Consider the following 22927-nt stretch of genomic DNA (forward strand, 5'->3'; position numbering starts at 1 on the left):
CCAAAGGACCAAACCCTGCAGACCAAAAAGTGTCCCATCTACCAGGCATCACCGAACCATATCTCCGGATCCTGCTCTCACCCAAGTGGTGCTCCTAGATCATCAAAATATCAATGCTGCCACCAACCAGGCATCTCTGAAGCTCCTGCCTCAAGCAACCACGATAGCGTATAAAGTGTGCTCCGCCAAGGCCCTGTACATTCCATGAGATGATCCTCATGGATGCCATGCTGAGGTGGATGCTGTCTCAGCCGTACGGTGGGCCTTTGCAAGCGGCTTGGATGGAGAGTAGTCCCCATCTGAGCGGGTGCGAATCTGCCCACCCGGTGTACTGCAAGAATCTCGGATCAGGCGCCAGTGGCTGTGGCGCCCATGGCGACTGCCTCCCGCTCTGACAGAGCAACCTCGTGTATACACACATATCCAGGGTTGCGTGCTAAGTCTGCCACTATGCGCATGACCAAATGCCGAATCCCTGAGGTATCCACACTCCCGGGATCCAAGAAAAAATGAGCCAACTCCCAAAGTCGGCCTATCACATCTGTCACCTCCAGATCGCTCATGTGATGAGAAAACTCAACTGCTTGAGTCTTCAAAGTGCTGAGAGCGAGCTCTAGAGTCTACTCCCGATCGCAAGGGCCACATAGAGGGAACGAGAAGGCCACCGCTGAGTCTAGTGCCTCCTCCCCACGGGCCGGAGGTATCACTACATGAACTCGGATGGGTGCTGGCTCATAGGGGCCCTCTGCTCCAAAAAGCCATGTGAAGGTATAATCAAAAGCCTCCGAGCGTTGTCTAATGCCAAGGCGACTCAGCCGACTGCGGATAGATGAAATCCGTGAATCCCTAATCGGCATAGGTCTCCTCTGTGATGCTCGAGCGAGGTCAGTGCTCAGCGCTCTCCGGACTGTAGGTGAACGCCAAGGAACTGCCAGGGCCTCCCGGGAGGGTGAGGCGGGCGAGGGGGAGGAGGGGGAGGCGAGGGGGGTGGAGAGGGAGCCGCTGCTAAAACCGGAGCGGAGACGGGAGGAGGCGATGGTGGAAGCGAGGCGGTGGGTGGGGGGGTGAAGGAGGGGGTGCTGGCATCTCCTGGTCCTCAGTCGTCGCTGTGGGGGTCTCCTCCTGGAGGGGAGAAAAGCTGTTCCTCACGGGAACCCAGTGAGGCGGAGACTGTGGCTGCTGCTGCGGTCTCTGGGCGTGCTGCTGTGGCTGTCTCCCTCGGCGGCGCCCCTGTCCAGGCTGCCACTCTGAGGTCTCTATGGCCTGAGCAGGTGTCTCGGAGGCAGCCTGCCGAGCCGAATCTGTGGGCAGGCCATCAGTAGCCTACTGCTGTGGTGAGGGTCGGGGTCTCCTACGAGGGCAGGCCTTGGCCAAATGACCGACCTGCCTGCAAATGAAGCACTGATTCGGGAGCCCCGAGAACTCCACTCTCTGATCTATCCATCCCCCCCGTATCCTAGGTAGCTGAATGACCTTAGGAAGGGAGGAGATTTCAGACACCAACACTCTGACCGAAGGTAGCCCAGCTGCTTTGGCCAGCACTGAAGCTGCTGAGGGGCCAGTCTCTAGTACCGAGCCCACCAATGCTCCGAGCCTAGAGAGGAGCGGAAGATACTCCCGGCAGAGTCCAGGGAAGCAAACTGTAACATGGAAGAGGCGCTCTCCTTGCTCCGCCCGCTGCTGGGTCAAATCCATGCTGCCAAGGTCTAAAGAAAGCCCGAGCACCCCTGATGTCCATGGGACTCATGGCAAGGACCTTGGCAACACTCTGGGCGGCCTCGAACTCGATCTGATAATGTCCTTGGCCCAGGAGCTGTACATCCAGGATCTTGCCCACATTTGCAAGAAGGCGGGCCTGAAGAAGATCCCTGATCTCCCCTCTGCTGGGGCGAGTGTCGACTATACGGCAGATGGTGGAATGAGCCTGGAGGCGTTCCACCTATGCGGTGAGGCTCGCTTCCTCTTCTGGCAAAAGAGAAAGCCTGATGGTGGGGGTGTCCTCAGGGGCGGGCGAGGGGGCTGCGGATGAGTCCCTCTAGGGCAGGGCGGCGGGAGGAGCCTCCATCAGAGTCTGAAGCTGCGGCGAATGTGAGGCGAAGGCGGGATCCTGCTGGAACCGAGTTGCACACAGAGAGGCGGAATACGGAGCGCAAAAGGAAAACAAAACCCCCAGGGGGCGGAAGCAAGAAAAAGGAGGGAGGGAGGAGGGGGAGCAGGCGAAGGAGATAAAACCTAAAAAAGGGGGGAGGGCGGGGGCTGTGCGCAAGAGGGATGGGAGGAAAGCGAGCTGGCGGAGGGGGGGGATGAGGCGCTGCAGAGGGGAGGAGGGCACAAAGACAAGGGGGGAGGCGTGAGGGAGAGGAAGGTGGCGAGCAGAGCAAGGTGGCGGCAGCGAAGGCAGGCAGAAGGGGGGGCGCAGCAGCGAATGCAGGCGGGGGGGCTAAATGAAAGGCAGCGGGGGGCAATGCAGGCGGCGAGCAATGCAGGGAAGGCGGGGGGCAAGGAGCGAGGAGGAAGCGAGGGGGCAAGCAGGCAGGGAAGGCGATGGGCGGTGTGCAGCAACGCGAGCAGGGAGAGGGGGCGGGAGCTTCAGCGAGCTGTAGATTGTCTACAGTCAGTTATACATTAATCTACTTCAATGATGCTAAAACCGATTAAGAGAATGAAGTGGACCTATACTCATTGAAGCTTGATGCTCATTAGAGTACAATAGAGAGAGTTAGAGAGTTGCCATAGCTTGAGAGCTCAAGAGCTTCACTCAATAGCTTATGAGAATGGCCAAAAATGTCCTCTTTCTTTAGCTAACATCTCTTTTATAGATATGTCACTAACCCTAGAACTCTTTCACACATAGGCGGACAACCCCATAAGTGAGCCTTGCTAAATACACTTAGAACTCTTATTTAGAACCCACATTGGCCTAAAACAATTTACATTGCACTTTGGCACAAAAATATGGAAAAATTATGTGCGTCTTTATGTTCCCATGGCTACAATCCCGCTCTCTCGCATTAATTGCTTCCGGCCTCCTTCCATAATCCGTGTTCCCATGAGTGAACACGGACCAAGTTAATGGTGTTAGCCAGTCTTGTCCATACAGAGCTTTGAAAGGGCTCATCCCGATGCTTCGGTGAGGCATTGTAGGCAAACTCAACTAGGTGCAGATAGCTTAGCCATTTCTTGGGTTCCCTACCACAGTATGACCGAAGTATATCTTTGATTACTTGGTTGACCATCGGTCTTGAGGTGGTAAGCTGTGCTGAAATCCAAGAAAGTTCCTACTACTTCAAAAAATGCAATCCATAATCTTGACGTGAACTTGGAATCTCGATCACTTACTATTCTCCTGGGTAGGCCATGCAATCTAAAGATTTCTTTGAGGAACACTCTGGCCACATCCAGTGCAGTGTAGGTTTCTTTTACTAGAATCAAATGGGCAACTTTGGTTAGTCTATCAACTACCACGAAGATGGAATTGTAACTTGATTGCATTGAAGGTAGTCTAGTAATAAAATCCATACTGATACATTCCCACGAAGATGGAATTGTAACGTGATTGCATTGAAGGTAGTCTAGTAATAAAATCCATACTGATACATTCCCACTTCAGCTGGGGGATGTCTAATGGATGTAACTTCCCAGGAATTTTTACTCTCTCTGCTTTGACTTTTTGGCAAATCAGGCATTGACATACATGATTAAGTAGATCCTTTTTTAGTCCAGGCCAAAAGAGGCTTTTATTTACAAACATGTAGGTCTTGATGAATCTTGGATGTCCTGCAAATAAGGCTGTCATGGGCTTCATTCAGAATTTGACCCTTAATTCCCTCATCATTGGGAATGCATAGAGTTCTATTGTAATACATAATTCCATCATCCAGGTTGTACCCTTTGAACTCGGTTCAGGAATACCAATAGGGACAAAGAATCTATCTTGCATGATCTTCTCTCTTGCTTCATTAATCAATGGATTTGACACCACTGTGTGATTGCAAGCAAGGAGGCTTTTCTCCTGAGGGCATTTGCTACCACATTTTCTTTCCCTGGGCCGTACATGATTTCAAAATTAAATTCCTATAGGGTCTGTATCCACCTTCTTTGGTGCATGTTGAGATCCTTGTGAGTGAAGATCCACTTTAAGCTTTGATGATCTGTCATCAAAGTGAATCTTTGACCCAGTTGATAATGTCTCCACAACTTCAGTGCATAGACTACTCAAAGTAGCTCCAAGCCTTGGATAGCATAATTTCTCTCATGCGTTTTGAGTTTTTGAGATTCATAGGCCACTGCATGAGTGCACCTCAACCAATTGCATTAGTTACTACCTTAAAGGAGGGTAGAGAGAAATTTGGCAATTTCAGAATGGGATTGGTTTTACCAAGGTGGTCTTCACCTTATCAAATGCGCTCTGACACCTGGCAGACCATTGGAACAGGATATTCTTCTTGAGAAGATTAGTTAGGGGGAAGATATGAGAGCATACTCAGGTATAAAAATTCTATACCAACCAGTTAATCCCCAGAATCCCCTAACTTCTTTCACTGTCTTTGGTTCGGGCCAATCTATGTGACTGCTTGGACTTTTGCGAAATCTGGAGAAATTCTGTCTTTGGATACCAGAAAGCCCAAGTATTCAACATGGTCGACAGAGAAAGTGCATTTGCTCTTTTTTGCAAAGAGTTGGTGCTTCCTTAGAATCTCAAGAACTTTTCGGACATGAGCTTCATGGTGGTCACCTGCATTCTTTGAGTAAATTAGAATATCATCAAAGAAAACAAGAACAAAATCATCCAAGTATTCTTTGAGAATGTTCTGCATTAGGCGATTGAATGTAGCTGGGGCATTTGTCAATCCAAATGGCATGACTGTAAATTCGTAGTGCCCATATCGAGTATTGATGGATGTCTTTGGGATATCTTGCTCATTAATCCTGATCTGGTAATACCCTGATTTGAGATCTATCTTTGTGAAGATCTGGGCTCCACTTAGCCTATCGTCGAGAAGCTCATCAATTCTAGGGATATGATACTTATTCTTAACAGCAGTCAGCTGATTGAGACCTTTGTAATCCACACAGAGTCTTAGTGTTCCATCTTTTTTTTGTGAGAGAAAACTAGCACTCCCCAAGGTGAAACACTAGGTCTTACAAACCCTTGTTCTAATAATAGCTACCTAAGCTATTCCTTCAGTTCAATGGCTTTAGGGACTGGTATTCTGTATGTGCAGTGGGCTACTGGCTGAGCTCTATTGAGATATCGAGCTCATCTAGTGAGGCGGTGGACACTGATGACTCGCCTGGGGGATAGGCCCCACACTTACACCACTGGCATGGTTGGTGAGATCTTGGGTGATATGCGGCCAGTGGGATGACAGGCTGTGTGACAGCCATTCTAGAGACTGGCATAGTTATAGTGCCAGCTCATTTAGTTGGGTTCACACTATAGAGAACCCTTGTATGTATTGGTTGAGTACCTTTCATATTATGTGTACTCTTATCTTGTATATGGTGTGTTGAGTGTTGAGTGAATAAGAAGAAGATTTTCAGCCTCTCACCTTGTGTGTTCTCTATTAGGGTTTTGTGAGTGTGTGTGTGTGCTTGCAAGAGCTCAAACTCTCTTCCCCCTGCATCTTTTCATGGTATCAGATCCTGGTTCATGCCAAGGGCTGAGCTGCAAGCAAGAGGCGGTACGAGGGTAAGAGCTTCAACTACTCTTCCCTATTTGTGTTGGTGACTACACCCTTGTCGGGAGCTCTACGGGAGGCACTGGCAAACGATCTCTGATTGACGAGCTTTCTTCGTGGGAGTAAAGCTATAGGGCAACAAAATTTTCTGGGCTGAAAACGCGTTTTGGACGCGTCTGGACCTCCGTGTTTCAGAAAGCAGGCGATTTCAAGCACTGCGGGTAAGTCATCGATTCTCTGTGCAGAACTCTATTTTAAGAACTGTAGGAAACAGATTGGCTATGCAAAAACACTGTGGGTGCTGCAAAGAGGTCAATAGTTGCCGTTGGGTGTATGTATGCACATTGAGGTCAGTGGTTGTGACATTTGAGTGTACTACAGTACCGCTGTAGAAAATACAGCAGTTTGTCCAGGACAAACCAGAGTGCTGTTTCTGGTAAAATTGTGTGTCTAGCGAGATGTCAAATGATGGCATAACCCAAATTGTGGCTGAGAAGCTTGATAAGAATAACTTCCATGCTTGGAGGTTCAGGTTGACGAATTTCCTGATGGGAAAGGGCTATTGGGACTACATAGAAGGTGAGCATGAAGAGGCACCAGAGATACCGAACATAAATCCAACTGCCTGCAGATGTGAAAGAGTTTAAAGACTTGAACCAAGGAGCCAGGAAAGTTATGTATTGGCTCTCCATTAGTATACAGGACACCATGATTGGGCACATTCAGGATGCCAAGTCCCCCAAGGAAGTGTGGGACACCTTGGTAAAGCTCTATGAAATAAATACCAAGGCACGTAAGATACAGTTGAATGAACTTCATACTATGGAGAAAAAGAGCATGTCTGTGAATGACTATGCGTTGAAGATAAAGGGTATTTGTGGAATCCCTTGCATCTATTGGTGTGTCAGTAGATGATGATGATAAGGTGGAAGTCTGTCTACGTTGTCTCGGGCCACAATAGAAGGCGTTCAAGACGTCTATTCAGACTTGGGAAAACATTCCCAATTTTACAGATTTGGTGTCTATGCTGATTATAGAAGAGAAGAGCTTGGGTGAAGACCAACAGTCTTCACAAAACAAAAACAGTTCAAAGCAATAGGCCTTCTACACAAGTTCAGGAAGAGGACGAGGTAGAGGAGGCCGTGGACGCGGTCAAGGAGGTGTCCGAACAGGTAATCAGAATTATGGCCAGTAGCAGCAACAACAACAGTCCCAGAATTCACAACAACAACACATAGGTGGAAGAGGCCAATTCAGAGGCAAGGGGAGTCAAAGAGGCTATGGAAATTGGCAAAGGCAGTATAATGATGCACGTGGATGCTTTTATTGTGATAAGCCTGGACATGTGCAGGCAGAGTGTTATAAGAAGCAGGCCGACATGCAAAATGTTAAATTGCAGCAAAACAACTTTGCATCCTCGAGCACAAACAATGAGGATAATGAAAGGTTGTTTGTTATGCAACATGTCATGAATGCCATGTCTGAAAATGTTGATGCACACAAAAAGATGATGTATGGTATGTTGATTCAGGTGCTTCGAACCACATGACAAGTCATGGGGAGTGGTTCAAGGAGATGAAAAACCTGGAAAGACCAGGTTTTGTGGAAACAGGGGATGACACTGCTCAATAACATCTCATACATTCACATCTATCCTGATTCACATCACATCACATCCACTCTCTTCACATCTCATCCATTCACATCTATCCCGATTCACATCACATCACATCACATCCATTCACATCCATCACATTCATTGTATCCCCATCCCATCACATACATTATATCCACATTACATCACATCCACATCTATCCACATTGTATCTCATTCATTCCATCTCATTCATCCACATCCATCCAGTCATTCACATGCACATCTATCTACATCCATCCATTCATTCACATTCACATCCACATATATTCACATCACATCACATTTTATCCACATCTCATCACATTCACATCCACATCCCTTTACATCACATCACATCTCATCCACATCCACATCCACATCCATTTACATCACATCACATCTTATCACATCCTCATCCACATTTATTTGCATCACACCACATCTTATCACGTCCATATTCATATCTATTTACATCACATCCACATCCACATTCATTTGCATCACAACACATCCTATCACATCCACATCCTCATCCATTTACATCCCATCATCACATCGTTTAACATATCCTCATATCTCATTCTCGTCTCTTCATTCACATCCACATCCATTTACGTCACCTCACATCCCATCCACATTTATTTACATCACATCACATCCTCTCACATATCCTCACATCTCATTCTCATCTCTTCATTCACATCCACATCCATTTACGTCACCTCACATCCCATCCACATTCAATTACATCACATCACATCCTCTCACATATCCTCACATCTCATTCTTATCTCTTCATTCACATCCACATCCATTTACGTCACCTCACATCCCATCCACATTCATTTACATCACATCATATCCTCTCACATATCCTCACATCTCATTCTCATATCTTCATTCACATCCACATCCATTTAGGTCACCTCATATCCCATCCACATTCATTTACATCGCATCATATCCTCTAGCATATCCTCACATCTCATTCTCATCTCTTTATTGACATCCACATCCATTTACGTCACCTCACATCCATTTACGTCACCTCACATCCCATCCACATTCATTGGCATCACATCACATCCCCTCACATATCCTTACATCTCATTCTCATCTCTTCATTCACATCCACATCCACATCCATTTACATTACACCACATCTTATGACATTTAGTAACATTTTCTATTTTTTTTGATACCTATGGGACTTTTCTAAATTTTGGCCAATTGCCTGGCTTAGTTCAAAGTACTTTTTCTCGACGGATATTTTTCTACTCTTTCTCAATTTTCTCAAGTGAAATATATTCAATATTCTTCTTTTGAGTAAAAGATTCATGGGATTTACAAAAACCAATTCTACCCATATTTCTCAATAATGCTCAAAAATCCACTTTTGATAAATACTCATAATTTGAATTATGCTAAAAATCCATATTTTTCCATTGAGTTTCTTGGATCTCAAATATCATGGGAATTCCTCTTTTTGCATTTAAAATTTTCTCATGCATAAAATAAATCTATCTAAAGTTCCTCTTTAAATTTAAATAAAAATATCCATTAATTCAAATATGCCAAGAATTTCACTTCTACCATTTAAATGATTGAATTCCAAATGTCATGGGAATTCCTCTTTTATCATTTACATTTTCTCATACATAAAATAAATTTATCTAAAATTTCTCTTTAAATAGAAATATTCATTATTTTAATATACCAAAATTCCTCTTTTACCATTTAATTACATGGATCTCCATTATCATGGGAATTCTTCTTTTATCATAAAAAAAATAATACCAGAAATTCCTCATTGGCAACTAGAATGCTCACCACACCAGTCCACTCCAGGGGCCTTTTCAATAGTTTCTAGTTCATAGTACCCGGCAATATATTCACTTATAAAATCCAAATGCACTCTCCCTTGAAGATCAGCAACATCAACCAATAGACTCCATATGAAAGAGCCATGGACTCATCCATTGAGCACTAGCAAGGTTAATCAACCAGATCCATGCCCGAGTTTAGAAAACAACTCTAACACCTTGTTCCATTTTCTTCCTCCTCGACGCACGCGTGGGTATCTTCAGCGACCCATCCACCCTACCAGAAGCTCACCATTAAATCGAACAATTGAGGCTCGTCAAGACCTCGGCCGACCTTGCTATGTGAAACGTCCTCCATTGACTCTCCGTCAGCTGTTTCAACTTTATCACTTAGGTCTCCACGACCTCATTCACAAGATGGTCAAAATGCTTCCCCAACATTCTTGACATAAAAGAATCATTTAAAAACAGGTTTCATAAATACAGTTTCTAATGAACTCTCATCTTTTCACATCGTTCCACCTCATTTCTCGTCTTTCCACATTCTTCTAAATCAATTCACTTTGCTTAATCCACATCCAATCATATGTATTCCCATTGTCCTTTATCCATTCTCATCCAATCACATCATATTATGTCTCATCACATTTATCCACATCTATCCTCATCAAATCATATTATGTCTCATCACATTTATCCACATCTATCCTCATTAAATCTCATCCCTTCTCATCTACCCATATCCACATCACATCACATCACATCCATTCACATCTCATCTCATCCATTCACATCTACCCCAATCCACATCATATCACATCACATCCATTTACATCACATCTCGTGCATTCACATCTATCCCAATTCACATCACATCACATCCATTCACATCACATCTCATCCATTCACATCTATTCCGATCCACGCCACATCATATCACATCCATTCACATCTACCCCGATCCACATCACATCACATTTACTCACACAACATCTCATCCATTCACATCTATCCCGATTCACATCACATCCATTCACATCATATCTCATCCATTCACATCTATCCCGATTCACATCACATCCATTCACATCATATCTCATCCATTCACATCCATTCACATCTATCCTGATTCACATCACCTCACATCCACTCTCATCACATCTCATTCATTCACATCTATCCCGATTCACATCACATCACATCACATCCATTCACATAACATTTCATCTATTCACATCCTTCACATTCATTGTATCCCCATCCCATCACATACATTGTATCCACATTACATCACATCCACCTCGTATCCCATTCATTCCATCTCATTCATCCACATCCATCCAGTCATTCACATGCACGTCTATCTACATCCATCCATTCATTCACATTCACATCCACATATATTCACATCACATCTTATTTACATCCACATCTCAGCACATTCACATCCACATCCCTTTACATCACATCACATCTCATCTACATCCAATTACATCACATCACATCTTATCACATCCACATCCACATTCATTTGCATCACACCACATCTTATCACATCTATATCCATATCCATTTACATCACATCACATCTTATCACATTCACATCCACATTCATTTGCATCACATCACATCCTATCACATCCACATCCTCATCCATTACATCACATCACATCGTTTCACATATCCTCACATCTCATTCTCATCTTTGCATTCACATCCACATCCATTTAGGTCACCTCACATCCCATCCACATTCATTTACATCACATCACATCCTCTCACATATCCTCACATCTCATTCTCATCTCTTCATTCACATCCACATCCCATTTACGTCACCTCACATCCCATCCACATTCATTTACATCACATCATATTCGCTCATATCTCATTCTCATCTCTTCATTCATATCCACATCCCATTTACGTCACCTCACATCCCATCCACATTCGTTTACATCACATCATATCCGCTCACATATCCTCACATCTCATTCTCATCTCTTCATTCACATCCACATCCATTTACATCACCTCACATCCTGCCCACATTCATTTAAATCACATCACATCCTCTCACATATCCTCACATCTCATTCTCATCTCTTCATTCGCATCCACATCCATTTACATCACCTCACATCCCATCCACATTCATTTACATCACATCACATCCTCTCACATATCCTCACATCTCATTCTCATCTCTTCATTCACATCCACATCCACATCCATTTATATTACACCACATCTTATCACATTTAGCAACATTTTCTATTTTCGATACCGATGGGACTTTTCTAAATTTTTGCGAATTGCTTGGCCTAGTTAAAGGTATTATTTCTCGACGGATATTTTCACTCTCTCTCAATTTTCTCAACTAAAATATATTCAATATTCTTCTTTTGAGTAAAAGATTCATGGGATTTATAAAAACCAATTCTACCCATATTTCTCAATAATGCTCAAAATTTCACTTTTGATAAATACTCATAATTTGAATTATGCTAAAAATTTCTCTTTTTCCATTTAATTTCTTAGATCTCAAATATTATGGGAATTCCTCTTTTTGCATTTAAAAATTTCTCATGCGTAAAATAAATTTATCTAAAATTTCTCTTTAAATTCAAATAAAAGTATCCATTAATTCAAATATGCCAAGAATTCCACTTTTACCATTTAAATGATTGAATTCCAAATGTCATGGGAATTCTTCTTTTATCATTTAAATTTTCTCATACATAAAATAAATTTATCTAAAATTTCTCTTTAAATAAAAATACTCATTTAATATACCAAAATTTTTCCTTTTTCATTTAATTACATGGATCTAAATTATCATGGGAATTCCTCTTTTATCTTAAAAATAAAAAAACCAAAAATTCCTAAACATATGCATAAACACTAAGAATTAGAATTCCACGAATGTGATGAAAATCATTATTTTAGCATAGGATGACTAATCCTAGAATATAGTAGGAAGTCCTATTTTCACATTATGCATAAAAATGAGTTATGTATTAATTTCTAAGAATTTTTCCATAGCTTTACTTATTACTACTAATTTTTAATATTTTTGAAAAGAATAAGACTTTGTAGTATAATTATGATAGAATAACTATCATTAGACCTAAATCCAATTTATGGAATTAAATCATAAGTTTACTATAATTTTATTATCATAAGAGCATTTAAAAAAACCATTTTCTAACCTCTAGCTTCACTAGCATAGAGTTTGATTTTTGAATTAAGAATTTATCAATGAGAAGCATCCATTTGAATAAGAATTAGTTATAGGAATGACCATTCTTTTGGGGAGAGAGAGATATACATAAAAAGCATCCTAATTAACCGTAAATATAAACTTTTTTGTGATTAATCATTAAAATTCTTATAGAAAACTTAATTTGCATTGAAAAAAAATTCATTTGAAACTTCTCAAGCTTGAGAGGGGTTGAGAAGTGAAATCATTGAGAATATTAAAGAAAACCATGTAATTACATCTTACCTCTTGATTTTGCTTGATTATTTATCTTAGAAGGAAGCCCCCAACTAATCAATTGGTTTAGTATTTTGAGAAGAAAGCTCCAAGGATTGTTGAAGAGAGAGAAGCTCCAAGCTCTCCAAAAGTAGAGGATTTTTATAAAGGGATAATAGAAAATATCATTATTTAAATGTAATACTAGTATGGTATAGCTCAAAGATGAGAATACAAAAGAATGAGGGTCTATTTATAGGTGAGGGAGGCCACTAAATGAGTCAAACTAAGTTCTAGAATTTCCTAGCTTCAGTTTTGGCTAAATTTGGACACGATTTGGATCAGTTTGGCTCCCTTTTTGATTTGGTTTGATATCCAGGAGAGAGGAGAAAACACCATATTAGAGAATTTGGAAAAAATCCCATTCTCATTTCAAAAATGGGATCATGGTAAAGTTATCTAAGCTTTTGTCAAAACCCCCTCATATGACATATCGTTTGAAAGATCTCGAAGAGTATAATCTTAATCTACAATCTCCGACAAATTTGGAGTTGGTATGTTCAAGATATGGCCAAATTTATATAGAAAATTTGATTCCCAAAATATGAGATTTTTTCCAAATTATCTAATATTGACTTAGAAATAAAAATTATCACAAATTTTTTGAATTAAATACTCATCAACATGTGTGAAATAGGTGCCTACCTCAAAGTCTCCCCCCTCCTTTACCAAGGTGTCAAAAATGTGCGATTATTCCAAAATATCTTATTTTTTAAATAATACCTCATAGTTTTTAAACTAATAAATCTTGTACTCAGTCAACTCTTCATCTTATGTGAGCATTTACTCATTTTTGGGTATTTTCTTTTATTCTCTAGATTTATCTCATCCCAACACTTGGATTAATCCTATTGGTCCATAGGAACCTTAATTGGACCATAATCTAGAAATTTTTAAAAATCTAGACCCTTAAAATAAGGTCCTTTATACACATTTTCAATTAATTCTAATTGCACATTGGAAAGTTCTTTTTGAATTTCTGTCTCAGGGAAAACCATTTGACACTAGGAGGATTTTTATATCCAAAGATATCTTAATTTTGGATTACCTCTCTCTAGACATTTGCTCTCTCTAGGCTAAAATAGGGTAAAACAAGATCTTTCTTCGATTTCAGAGAGGGGAATAATTACAAGAACAGAGGGGAGGTTCTTACACCTTTACTCCTGAAAAGCTAGAGGGAGAAATCTTACATCCTACCCCACTTAAAAAATGCAAGATGTCCTCATCTCGCAGCAGCTAGAGGACACACTCTTTCTCTTAAGATCCAATTGATTCTGGCGTTCCTTATAGTCTAGTCAACCCAACCGAATCCTGGGATAAAGATCCCTTCTACAAGAAAAACACACGAAACTCCATTATCAGAGAATATTTCATTCAAAACATATCATTCATATGCGTAACACAATAATGGTCCATCAGACTAACAAATCCATTTGAACATTCCTCCATGGAAATTTCAGCTATGCAGGTTCTCAATTTGTCATCCCTTAATTTGAGCCACTGGGTCAAAAGTTAACAGCAGCAGCAATCTATGAGTACAATTCACTAACCACGTAGTGATTTGCTGAAGTCATTATCTCGCCATTCCAGTTATTAACATCATTACTGGGATTTGTCCCATTCATCCTCATTGTGGTTTTGTTCAACTTATCTCCTTTCAACCAAAATTCACGAATCATCATATTTCAATCAGAATCCGAATCAACTCATCAATTCTCAGCCAGAATTCTAAAATCCTATCAACAAGCATTCGAATTCATCATTTGGATAGCATTTTTGCTTATAATTTCAAGGTCTTAGATTAACTCGTATATATTGTTAGTAAAGAGCTGCAGTTATACCCACGGTATATATACGGGTAGTCACGGTCCTTGGAATTGTAAGGTAAATACCATCATATCTAGGCCTCAAGCAAGTGAGGGATTCCATACAATTACAGTACTTCCATCTGAAGACCCAATTACCAATTTATGAATTTTTATTTTGAATATAAATTTGTATGAATTTCATCACACAATTACAATCTTTTACTGGTACTTCATAAATTCTTGACATTTCTTGCTTCTCTATTGATCCACTTTAGCCAATTCGCTCTGATACACCAGCTGAAAGATTCCTACCCCCTCCGTGCAATGAATTCAGGGGGTGCTAGTAGCGGAAGTAGCACTTCTTACGCAAGGCAGAGCCTCTAACTTGGGGCCTCGCCCATGGATATCCGGACGACAAGAGGCTAACCCCTCTGGTTCTCAGACCTGGAAAAAGCTTCCCTCCCCTAGAAAGCATGGGCGATTTCTCCATGATATTTTTATTCTAACATAGTCAAGAGCCTTAACTAACCAAACTGATCCGACTGAACTTGAAAGTCACATGGTGAGATCAAGGAAGAAACTTGCACTTGGATCATAGAGACCAACGCTTCTTTCCTCATCAAGAGGCACAACCATTGATTCTTTTCCATAGAACAAGACTATCAGGGATTTACTTCATCTATCGTACCATAATAGAATTGAGTCTCATTTTAGGGATCTATCAGTCCAGCCTAACCCCATCCAGTCACATGGGTTAGCCAACCGCCCCAACCACTGTAGCGATAGGATCCATTTAGGAATTTGGTTATGTTTTGTCCCAGGGGGGACTAGGAAGAAAAGAGTTCCTTGGCCCCTTAGCCGGCGCTTCATGCAGACTTTTGGATCAAGATTATCTTCTGATACAATTGCCTTTGTAGCATATATAGAATGGTGGCCATCTGTGATTCAATATGCATATTTTTTAACATCCCCTACCCTTATATCTTCCTTGGCTAGTGGCTCGTGTATCCCTTCAGAAATCAACTTGATAGGCATTAGATACGCGCACATGAACAAGGGTTGTTTGCCTTTCCAACAAACCATCCATAAATTTCCTCTGCTTTGATATTGTCCATGGGACGACATATAGTGTGACTGGGTGTTACAAAACAATTCTCCACGGCAGCGATTTCATAATCAGTATATAAACTCGGAGGAAAATATTGTGCATACTGCTCCATCTCTCCTAAAGGGAAATCCTTTGCCTTTTTTCCTTTCTTAACTAGATCTTTTGGGTTAGAAATGGTTAGAGTGGATCCCCCAATCTCTAAAGTTGTGGCCACCTATTGCACCTTTTGACTTTTTTTATCTTTTTGATGAGACACCAGCCCGAGAAGTTGCATCTCTCTTTGTTACTTTCTTTTATAGTATCATAGTAAAAGCATCGAATAGCATTTCACAAGTAATGTTGGAGACATTCTCTATAGTCAGGTTCCACACTCTAGAGAGCATAGAGTCCTCTTGATCAACCCTCATACGATCCCTCCTATATACAATGGGAGAGAGTTGGTACGTGAGATCCCCCACCCACAGGTCTCAATATCAATGTATTGGGTCTCAATATCAATGTATTGGGTCTCAACTTCAATGTATTTGATTTCTTAATGCAAATCTATCACAAAAACATTGATTGCCTTGACTTATCCCCTACCCTCAAAAGACTCCTTGTTGGTGTCTTCCATTTGAATGAAGAGATGGATCCGATGTAGCATTTTGCCTTGACTCACAGAGATCAAGGTACCGATCCTTTGTCTTTGGCCATGTCAGTTCTTGAGGGAAATAAAAGCTTCCTTTTGTTTAACATCTTTTCTTGCAAAAAAGTGATTTTTGTAAGACAATTTAAAAACAGTTCTAACATATTTACAAAAATAAATAAAGCAACAATGCATAAGAGCTAAAAAAGATTACTTCATGCATATCACCATAAGGAATGGTCCTAGGTAAATAATAGCATACCCCAAGGACATTCTTGAATGATGCTATGGGGCCATTATTAATTTAAAATTAAATGAAAAGAATGGCCATAGGGCTATTCTTGGAAGCCTTTGGGGTCAGTTGTGCATGAAAAGAATAGTTCTTACACCTATTGGGCCATTCTCGGATGCCACATGCCCATTCCAAAATGACCTTCAGGCTTTGGGTCATTCAAGAATGACCATTGGGCCATTCTTCCACCTATTGTGCATGAAAAGAATGGCCCTATGGCAATTCTTGGATGCCCCATAGTCATTCCAAAATGACCTTGAGGCCTTGAGGTCATGCAAGAATGGCCCTTGGGCCATTGTTCCAGTTGTGCATGAAAAGAATGGCCCTAGGGTCATTATTGGATGCCCAATGTCCATCCCAAAATGACCTTGAGGCCTTGGGGTCATGCAAGAATGGCCCTAGGGCCATTCTTCCACCTATTGTGCATGAAAAGAGGCCATCCTTGGATGCTCCATGGCCATTCCAAAATGACCTTCCTCATGTTATGCATGGAAAAGATTGGACCTATGACCATTCTTGGATGCATCCTAGGGCCATTCTTCCTCATGTTATGCATGTAAAAGAATGGTCCTATGACCATTCTTGGAAGCACCCATGGCCCCTTGGGGTCATGCAAGAATGGCCATTCTTACATGCCCCCATGGCCACTATTCCATGCACTGTGATGCATTTTAAAGTAAAACAGTGGACATATTAGGCCTTGGGGTCATGTAGGAATAGTCCTGTCACCTATTGTGCATGAAAAGAATGGCCCTAGGGCCATTCTTGGATGCCTCATGGCCATCCCAAAAAATGACCTTGAGGCCTTGGGGTCCTGCAAGAATGGCCCCACGGCCATTCTTCCTCATGTTATGCATGGAAAATAATGTCCCTATATAGGACCATTGGATGCCCCCATGGCCACTATTTCATGCATTGTGATGCATTTTAAAGAAAAAGACTGGATATATGAGACCTTGGGGTCATGTAGGAATGGTCCTTTTACTACACCTGTTGTGCATGAAAAGAATTGCCCTAGGGCCATCCTTGGATGCCCCATGGCCATCCCAAAAATGACCTTGAGCCCTTGGGGTCATGCAAGAATCATGGCTTTTGCGGCCATTCTTCCACCTGTTGTGCATGGAACAAAATGGCCCTAGGGTCATTCTTGGATGCACCCATGGCCCCTTGGGGTCATGCAAGAATGGCCCTTGGATGCACCCATGGCCCTTTGGGGTCATTCTTGGATGCCCCCATGGCCATTATTTCATACACTGTGATACATTTTAAAGTAAAACGGTGGATATATGAGGCATTGGGGTCATGTAGTAATGGTCCTTACACCTGTTCTACATGAAAAGAATGGCCCTAGGGCCATTCCTGGATGCCCCATGGCCATCCCAAAATATGACCTTGGGGCCTTGGGGTCATGCATAAATGGCCTCAGGGCCATTCTTCCTCATGTTGTGCATGGAAAAGAATGGCCCGAAGGACATTCTTGCATGCCCCCATATGAGCACTATTTCATGCACAATGATGCATTGTAAAGTAAAACGGTGGATATATGAGGCCTTGGGGTCATGTAGGGATGGTCGTTACACTTGTTGTGCATAAAAAGAATGGCCCTATGGCCATGGCCATTCTTGGATGCCACATGGCCATCCCAAAAATGACCTTGAGGCCTTGGGGTCATGCAAGAATGGCTCTAGGACCATTCTTCCTCATGTTGTGCATGGAAAAGAATGGCCCTAGGACCATTCTCGGATGCACCCATGGCCCCTTGGGGTCATGCCAGAATGGCCTTTGGGCCATTCTTGGATGCCCCTATGGCCACTATTTCATGCACTATGGTGCATTTTAAAGTAAAACGGTGGATATATGAGGCCTTGGGGTCATGTGGAAATGGTCCTTACACCTATTGTGCATGAAAAGAATGGCCCTATGGGCATTCTTTTCATGCACAACAGGTGGATATATGAGGCCTTGGGGTCATGTGAAAATGGCCCTATGGGCATTCTTTTCATGCACAACAGCAGGTGGATATATGAGGCCTTGGGGTCATGTGGAAATGGCCCTATGGGCATCCATGAATGGCCCTATGGGCATTCATGGATGCCCCATGGCCATCCCAAAAATGACCTTGAGACATTGGGGTCATGCAAGAATGGCCCTAAGACCATTCTTCCTCATGTTGTGCATGGAAAAGAATGGCCCTAGGACCATTCTTGGATGCACCCATGGCCCCTTAGGGTCATGCGAGAATGGCCTTTGGGCCATTCTTGGATGCCCCCATGGCCACTATTTCATGCACTATGATGCATTTTAAAGTAAAACGCTGGATATATGAGGCCTTGGGGTCATGTAGTAGGAATGGTCCTTACACCTGTTGTGCATGAAAAGAATGGCCCTAGGGCCATTCTTGGATGCCCCATGGCCATCCCAAAAATGACCTTGAGGCATCGGGGTCATGTAAGAATGGCCCTGGGTCCATTCTTCTTCATGTTGTGCATGGAAAAGAATGGCCCTAGGACCATTCTTGGATACTCCCATGGCCCCTTGGGGTCATGCCAGGATGGCCCTTGGTCCATTCTTGGAAGCCCCCATGGCAACTATTTCATGCACTGTCATGTTGTGCATGGAAAAGAATGGCCCTAGGGCCATTTTTGGATGCCCCCATGGCCACTATTTCATACACCTTGATGCATTTTAAAGTGAATTGGTGGATATATGAGGCCTTGGGGTCATGTAGGAATGGTCCTTACACCTGTTGTGCATGAACCAAATAGCCCTAGGACTGTTCTTCTCGATGCCCCATGGCCATTGTAAGATTCCTCCCTCCATCTTTTGAGATATAAAGGTGTAAGAACCTCCCCTTCTGTTCTTGTAATCATCCCCTCTTTGAGATAGAAGAAAGATCTTGTTTTGCCTTGTTTTGGTCTAGAGAGAGAAAATGGCTAGAGAGAGGTAATTCAAAATTGAGATATCTTCGGATACAAAAATCCATCTAATGTCTAAAACGGATTCCCGTGAAACAAGAGTTCAAAATGAACTTTCCTATGTGCATTAGAAATTAATTGAAAATGGTATGAGGGACCTTAACCTAAGGGTCCAGATTTTTTAAAAAAAATTAGATTATGGTCCAATTAAGGTTCCAATGGACCTATGAGCCCTTAGGATCATGTAGGAATGGTCCTTACACCTATTGTAGATGAAAAGAATGGCCCTAGGGCCATTCTTGGATGCCCCACCTTGAGGCCTTGGGGTCATGCAAGAATGGCCCTAGGGTCATTCCTACTCATGTTGTGCATGAAAACAAATGGCCCTAGTGCCATTCTTGGATGCACCCGGGCCCCCTTGGGTCATGCAAGAATGGCCATTGGGCCATGCTTGGATGCCCATGGCCACTATTTCATGTATTGTGATGCAGTTTAAAGTAAAACGATGGATATATAAGGCCTTGGGGTCATTTAGGAATGGTCCTTACATCTGTCTTGAATAAAAAGAATGGCCCTAGGGCCATTCTTGGATCTATGGCCATCCCAAAAATGACCTTGAGGCCTTGGGATCATGCAAGAATTTTAAATTTTAAATTTAAGGGAGAAATTCAAATTTCAAAATTTGGGGGAGTTGAATTTTAAATCTTGGGGAAAATTTTGAATTTCAAATTCGAGGATGTAACTTTGTTCATAGTCGCTTGGCCCTACGGCCAAGCTAGACTCTTTTGTTTATGGTAGCTTGGTCCTAAGGCCAAGCTACATCCTCTTGTGTACCCTAGGGCCAATGTAAATGGAGATTGGCCCTAGGGCCAATCTAATCTCTCAATCTATTTAGCCCATCTCTCCCAAAGTTTAGACCCAATTTCAATTTCTCACTCTCAATTTAGACTCTTTATGCCATCTCTCCCAAAGTTTCCTTACCAATTTCAAATTAACAATATTTCAAAAAAAATTCTAGTTTGGGCTCACAAGTTTTTCCTCCCAAGCCTCCCATGAATCAGCATCATCAACATCCAACCAAAAACATGAAAAGTACACTTTCTTCTAGCTTGATTTTCTTATGTATGTGAAGGTCCATTAAAGTAAGATAAATTAGTATGCATATGCTAATTTTAAACTAAATAACTCTAAATAAACTAATAATGCACTAATTAAACCAAACTAATTAAACACTAACTAGATTGTAAACACTAGTTAGACATAAATTAGAATCTAAAAATTAATTAGATTTTAAACAAATTAGAAAGAGAAAGAGAAAGAATTATGTGAGACATTGATTAAAGAGAAAGAGAGAGAGAATTGTGTGTGAGATTAATTAGATTTTAAATTGAATTAATTAGAGAGAGATTAATTGTGTGTGAGAGGGACCATTTGTGGGTGTTTGAAAGAGAGAGGTTGAGAGCTGAGAGGAGAGAGGAGAGAGAGATAGAGGAACCTTTTTCTTCTGTGTCGACCAAGGGAAAGAGCCACAAGCACAGGCGGGCAAGACTCTTCTCGCTTGCGTGGCCTACAACCAGTCAGTTTTACGGTCTGAGAGAGCTAATGCCAAACCAGTTGCTTCTCGCCCTGCTCGTTGGTGCACAAGCGGCCAAACCTATTGCTTCTCGCCCTGCTGTTCGTTGGTGTACATGCGGCCAAACTAATTGCTTCTCGCCTTGCTCATCTGTTTTTCCTTTGCACCCTACTTGTTTGTGCATAGGTAGCCAAACCTGCTTGTTGCTTCTCGCTTGCACGGCTCTGTTTGGCTCTCTTCCTTGCTTCTCGCTTGCGCGCCTCCGCCTAGCCCTCTTGCGCTTGTGCTGCCACTTTCGTGGTGTAATCCAAAGTTAGGTATAGGTTATTGTAATTTAACCATAATACAATGGTTATTGTAACTTACCCATTATATAATGGTTAATATAATTTTACCATTATATAATTGTTCACTATTATATCCATATTGCACCTCTAAGTTTTTTTCTGCATAACGTAGATGTAATTCTCTGTAAGATTCCTCCTCCTCAACTTGAATAATGAATAAGCTTTACTTCAATCCTCTGTAATCATTCCCTATTTTTTAAATACAAGAAAATATTATTTTTCCTTGTTTTTGTCTAGTGAGATAAAAAATTCTAGAGAGTGGTAATTCAATATTGAGATATTTTTGGATATATAAATTCTACAAATATCAAAAATATGTTTTCCTAAAACAGAAAATCAAAGTACATTTTCCAAGGTGCACTAGGAATCAATTAAAATGATTTAAAAGACCTTAGCCTAAGGGTTAAGATTTTTTGAAATTTTTGGATTTGTTCATAACTGTGCTTCATGTCATATTCAACAACCAATTCATAATGTCACATTATTCCAAATTTCAACTACACCAAGTTGGAGTAAGTATATTGTGGACTATCTTTAGCATGGTCATACTGATCAAACAATTCCTAAATATCGAAAGCGTGCTATTGAAGTTGAAGCGGCCAATCATATGCTGATAGAGGGCCAACTCTACAAGAGGGGCAAGGATGGCAACTTGTGCATGTGTGTATGTGAAGCTGACTACTTGAAAATCTTGACTCATGCACATGCAGGTGTTGGGGGTGGACACTTTTCAGGCAATACCACAGCTAAGTTGATTAGGTGGTCTGGGCTTTGGTGCCAACCTTACTAATTGATGCCGAAGAATATGTAAAACGTTGTGACAATTGTCAAAGGGCCAAACCTCCCATCACAAAGCACAATATGCCATTGCGGCCTATGTTAAGCACGCGTGCTTTTGCCAAATGGGATATTGATTTTGTCGGTCCCATTAAACCTATCACACGCATGCCGAATATATTATAGTCGCAAACTGACTATTTGACCAAATGGGTAGAGGCAAAGGCTACAGTTAAAAATGATGTCAGAACCACAACCAAGTTCTTGTATGAGTACGTGTTTACACGCTATGGCTTACCTATTGAAATTGTTAGTGATCAAGGTGTGCACTTTGTGAATGAGGTCATAGAGTTTTTACTTCAAGAATTTCTGGTAATTCACAAGCGTTCTTCTACACCATATCATCCCCAGACCAATGGTCAAGCTGAGAGTACTAACAAGATTCTCTGCACAGCACTCACAAAGATTGTTGAGGGACATAGGACTGATTGGGAGCAAAAGTTACACTCAGTTCTTTGGGCATATAGAACAGCCTATAAAACATCTGTGGGCACAACCCCATTTGAGCTTGCTTTTGGGCTAGATGCAATTCTTCCCATTGAATTTCTTGTACCTACTCTATGATTGCTAAACAATTGGACTGGATTGGTCATGAGCTTTCTCAACGCATTGATGAATTGGAAAAGCTTGATGAGACCCACTATTGGTGGTAATGGGGATGTATGTCGAGAAGAGGAGACAAAAGCAATGGTATGATCGAAATGTAACAACTAGCCGATTCAAAAAAGGGGACCTTGTGCTCTT

This window comes from Cibotium barometz, chromosome 47, assembly GCF_041138505.1.
Source record: "Cibotium barometz isolate CiBa-2024 chromosome 47, ASM4113850v1, whole genome shotgun sequence".
Lineage (NCBI taxonomy): Eukaryota > Viridiplantae > Streptophyta > Polypodiopsida > Cyatheales > Cibotiaceae > Cibotium > Cibotium barometz.